Below are 5546 nucleotides of genomic sequence, written 5' to 3' on the forward strand. Positions count from 1 at the left end.
GGGTTGCAGAAAGCTCAGGACTTAGAGCTTCTGTGGAGACCAATCAGCTGGGAAAGGGAATGAAAGTGACTGTAGCAGCTGGAGGAGGAGCAGAAGGAGGGAGGACACAGATGGGAACCAGGGTGGAACAAAATGAGCCCTGATCAGGTGGTTGGAGAAGGAAGTGGAAAGAAGGGAGGAGACTAAAGGAGGGTGAGGCTCATTCAGAGTCCCATTAGGGCCTTCCAAATTCACGTGCTGAAGTCCTAATCTCCAGTTCTTGTGAATGTGAACTCATTTGGAAATAAGGTCCTTGCTGATGCAATGAGCTAAGATGAGGCCGTATTGGAGCAGGGCCGTCCCTACTCCATTAGTACAAATTACTTAAAAGAACGAAAGTGGACCAGTGAGATGGCTAAGCAGATAAAGACACTTGTCACCAAACCTGGAATCTGAGTTCGATTCCCAAGATCCACTTGGCGGATCCACAAGCATCGACATGGCTCCGTGTGCCTATACGAATGCATGGGCACACACACAAACACATACAAAATAAACAAATAAATGTACTCTTAAAATGTCTTAAAGAAAGGGCTGGAGAGATGGCTCAGCAGTTAAGAGCACTGGCCACTTTTGCAGAGGACAACTGGATAGCCATCTGGAAGAGAAAAGAGTTGGCTCCATATCGTACACTGAAACCAAGATGAATTCCCACCAGAGGGGATTGAGAAACTTCCCCTGCTTGAGGAGGCCCCTGGAAGGATAATCGGGTTAGAAATACACAAGGTACTTTGGGAACCAGGGGCTGCAGGGGACTTGGTTTTGGTGGAGCTGGTCTCCAGATCCCTACCTGCACAGAAGGTAGCACAAGAGCTTCACTTTGGGCCTCTCAATGTGTATCTCTTGGAACTGGCAAGGAAGTATGGCTAATGCACTGGCTCAGAAGGAGCAGGGTGAGCCAGTGGCTTACATAAGGAGTGTATTTTGAGGCTGGAGAGCTGACTCAGCAGTTAAGAGCCCTGACTGCTCTTGCAGAGGACCCAGAATCAGTTCCCAGCACCCACATGATGGCTCACAACCACTTGTAACTCCTGTTCCCGGGGAATCTGATAACCTCTTCTGACCTCCATGGGCACTGCATGCATGTGGCATGCTTACATACATGCAGGCAAAACACACACATAAAATAAAAATAAATAAATCTTTTAAAAAAAATAAGTGTATTTTGATGGCACAAGAAGAGCACAAGCCCCTCATCCCAGAGGTTGGGCAAGCTACTGTTCATTAGTTACTAGAATGTAGCTAGGATTTGTATAACTCAGGGGTCAAGACTGTGGTGCCACCCACCCCTGATTCACAGAACCCTAGAGGTTCACATTCTGGAAAACTTGCAGCCCATGGACCTTGTCCAGGAACTGAGGTAATCCTAGAAAAGATGAAGTGATTCTTATTTCATTTTTCAAGTAGACAATTGAACACTCTGTGAACAAGGGAGAGAGGCAGGAATTTCACACCCAAGCCAGCATACAGATCCTTGTGGAGACTCAGTCTTATTCTCTGAAAAGTGTTAGAAGTGATAAAAAAAGAAGAAACCCAGAATTTTAGAAACCCAACATTTTTCATATTTGACTTCCCTTAGCTTATATGAATACCTCGTGAGTCATTATTCACATTTGAAGTTCCTTAAGTTTGTGTTTCACCCACGTAGTGGCTCAGGAAAATAGGAGTCAAGGCCCTCTGCAGATAAAGCAGAAATTAATGTCTCAAAGTTGATAGAAAGCAGAGGGTATACTGTTCTTCTCAGCTAGATGACACAGGAGACCAAAAAAGAGACATCAGCAGGGGGTCAGTGATGACCTCAGCCTCTATATCACAGCTGGGATACTCCATCCCCTGAAGTTTGGGAGCAAGGGAAGGTGCTGAGTTTCCTGAGTCTGTGAGGCTCCTTTGGAAGTTTTTCTCAGCTTTTCCAGAGTGTAGCCATCCCAGCAGGAATGAAGATATTGTAAAGGGACTGGAGAGATGGCTCAGCAGTTAAGAGCAATGGCTGTTCTTCTAGAGGACCCGGGCTCGATTCCCAGCACCCAAGCGGTGGTTAACAACTGTAATTCCAGTTCCAGGGGATCCGACACCCTCTTCTGACCTCTGTGGGCATTGCATGACATGGGTCACTTACATGCAGGCAATACAGTCATACACATAAATTAAAAATAATAAATGAAAAAATATTCTAAAGAGACGTTTGTGCCCCTCTCTTTGGCTATCAGTCCACTGAAACAATAGAGCTCTGGAAATCTTTTCCACAGCGGTCTCCTGCTGGGAAAAGGAAAGGCTGAGGCCATAGTGCCAGCCAGAGGGGGCACCTTGTCATCCAGAAGATTTCACACAGTTCTGACAACTTGTCAGATAGCCTTGCCTGAGAGGCTGGACCCTTGCAGACAAGGATGGGTTAGTGATGGGCAGGACCACATCTTGACAGGAACTGCTTTCTATGCAAATCTGTGGCCCTCTATTTAAACCTAAATCTGTCAGGACCTGGAAGATGGACTTGGGGTGGGAGTAGGGTGTCAATGGACCATTTTGTTTCTCTTCCCGATGTGACAGCATTGAGTAAATAAATCTCTTTTTTTCCCTGCTTTTCACTATTGTTTGTTTAGTTGGCCTATTGAGGATAAGTAGCTGAGCTTGTCTTGTTAAGGCTGCCTGGGCTCAAGCTCTGATCCTAACAGCTCTGGTAACAAGAGGAGTCTTGAGTGCCAGGCCACAAAGTCATCTGAGTCCTGGTTTTCTCTCATCTCCTATTATTTGAGTTAAGAATTTTGCATCTTTCTGCATATTCCCAAGTTTCTGTGTGGAGAGGATACATGATTTTTTCTGACTGGTTGTGACCTCAGAAATGGCTATGGGATATTAGAGAATTAGGCAGTCATCTGCTTTGGTGGCCCGCCCAGCCATCTGGCCTGGTGCCATGTCTACTGTGAGGAACCCTGCTGTGAAATTCTCCTGCCACACCCACCTCAGTTTTCTGGATAGAAGTGCTCCCAAATAAGTGTGGGTGGATCCACAATCACATCTAACTTTCGTTGTAGACTGGGATCTTTGACATGCAGAAGAATAACATTTCAAAGTGTCTGAGCAGTTCAACCTGGAGCATCTTCCCTAGTCTTTGTGAAGCATGAAGACCTTGGGTCATGGTTGATCCTTTGCATGTCATCTTGGGCCACCTCTTTATCAGCAGGCCCATCAAGCAAATGTGTGACTCAGCACTTTAAGGGTGAGGTGTGCCCAAACACTCTCGATACATGACTAACCTGAAGAACAAGACCTTTGATTCTCAAATGCAAAGAGTTCCCCGTGGTCTACAAACCAGTCTCATGTCACCTTGGCCTACAGTATTCATAACCACTCAAAGGCACTGTTGCGCCACAAGAAAACTGAAGAGATCAGAGCCTTCTTCAGATGAGAAAGCCTAGAGGAAAACTGGAGAGTCCTGGAATTGGCAGGAAAAGCCCAGCCCTGGCAGGAAAAATCTACCCTTAGGAAAAATCTAGTTGGCGTTGAGGCCTGGGCAGGATGCCTCATGCTCGCTATTGCAAAGACTGGTGCAGAGCGGCAAGCAGCAAAAATGCAGAGAAATCCTAGCTTCTTCCTGGGCACCAGCTCCTAGCAGATGACCTATGCCAAGCAAGGACCATGCTGTAAAAGCAAGCAGGAGTCAGATATGAACTGGGACTGCCAGGGTGCTGGGCTTCTGCCTCCCAGAATTCCATGAGATGTTTTTGAAGGACCCTTGACTGCAGGGAGTATAATGGGTGGCTGGGATCATGGTTAGAGGACCAAATTTAAGGCTGTCGTGTTTGACACCTCCCTCTCATGTTCCTACATCCTTGTCATCCCAAGTACTTTTTTTCTTTTTATTTGTATTTTATGTGTACGAGGGTTTTGCATGGTCTGTGAACGTACACCATGTGCATGCAATTCCGGCAGAGACCAGAGGGGGCATTGGGTCCCCTGGAATTGGATTTACAGAGGGTTGTTAGAAGCCTCTGTTAGTGCTGGTAATCGAACCTGGGTCCTCTGCAAGAGCAGCAAGTGCTCTTAGGCACTGAGCCATGTCTCCAGCACCAATCCCAAGTACTTTCTATGCCCTGCATATTCTTTGACTTTTCCCACTTTTAACCAATTCTATTTCCATCATAGTTCAAGCCACGAACGTGATGACTCTAAGATCAATGGAAGACAAAGCATAAGATTCCAGTTAAACTTGAATCTCAGATAAACAGAATCGATTTCAAAATATCCTGTACTGCATTTGGGTTGTGCTTATATTAAAAGAAATTGTTCTCTGAAATTAAAATTTAACTGGCCCATCTGTGTTTCATTTTGTTTTTGTTTTTTATTTTATTTATTTTGTTTTATTTCTATCCCTAGCAACCAGACCAAGAACTTCCCAGCCATGCATCTCTACAAAGCAGCCAAAATGAACTTACAGACATTCAGATAGGACCATGTCACTGCCCTACTCAAGACCATCAATAATTCCTGCTCAACCAGGTATCAGGTCCAAACAAGACCTACCTCTGCCTGAATACTTACCTCATCTTCATCTCCTGCTGTTACCCCGGACCCATATTATGCCCCCAGCATATCAAATTCTCTGTACCTCTTTAAATGTCTTGGTTTGCCTTTATATATACCCACTCTGTCCAGCCACCTCAAGAACTCAAACTAATTCATTAAGCAACCACCACCACCACAAAAACAGACATATAGGCCAATAAAATACGAAAAAATGACCCAGAAAAAAAATCTTGCACACCTACAGCCACCTGATCTTTGACAAAGATTTTAAAAATATACAATGGGAGGCGCAGGGCTAGAGAGATGGCTCAGTGCTTAAGAGCACTGATTGCTCTTGCAGAGGACCCGGGTTCAATTCCCAGCACCCACATGGCAGCTACGAACCGTCCTTAACTCCAGTTCCAGGGGAATCTGAAACCCTCTTCTGACCTCCGCAGCATTGCATGATATGGGTGCACTCACATACATGCAGGCAATACATTCATACACATAAAATAAAAATAATAAATTAAAAAAATATACAGTAGGGAAAATGCAACCTCAACAATGGTGCTGGGATGAAACTAGATCCTTATCTCTCACACTATGCAAAATTCAATTCAAATGGATGAAAGGCCTTAATTCAAAACCTTAAACTTTGAAACTGCTACAGAAAAACGCAGGCAAAACACTTCAAAATACAGGCACAGACAAGGACTTTTTGAGACAAGGTCTACCTGTAGCCCCAGCTTGGCCTGGAACTCACTATGTAGACCAGGCCGACCTCAAACTCAAAGAGATCCACCTGCCTCTGCCTCCTAAGTGCTGGGACTAAAGGCGTGCGCCACCACATCTGGGGCTGGCAAGGACTTTCTTAAAAGAACAGGACATAATAATAAAAACTGACAAATGAGAGTGCATGAAATTAAACAGCTTCTGCACAGCAGAAGAAACAATCACCAGAGTGAAGAGACAACTTAAAAATGGAGGGGTCTTTACCTTCTACA

The sequence above is a fragment of the Nannospalax galili genome, unplaced genomic scaffold (assembly GCF_000622305.1).
Source record: "Nannospalax galili isolate Female #2095 unplaced genomic scaffold, S.galili_v1.0 scaffold371, whole genome shotgun sequence".
Taxonomy (NCBI): domain Eukaryota; kingdom Metazoa; phylum Chordata; class Mammalia; order Rodentia; family Spalacidae; genus Nannospalax; species Nannospalax galili.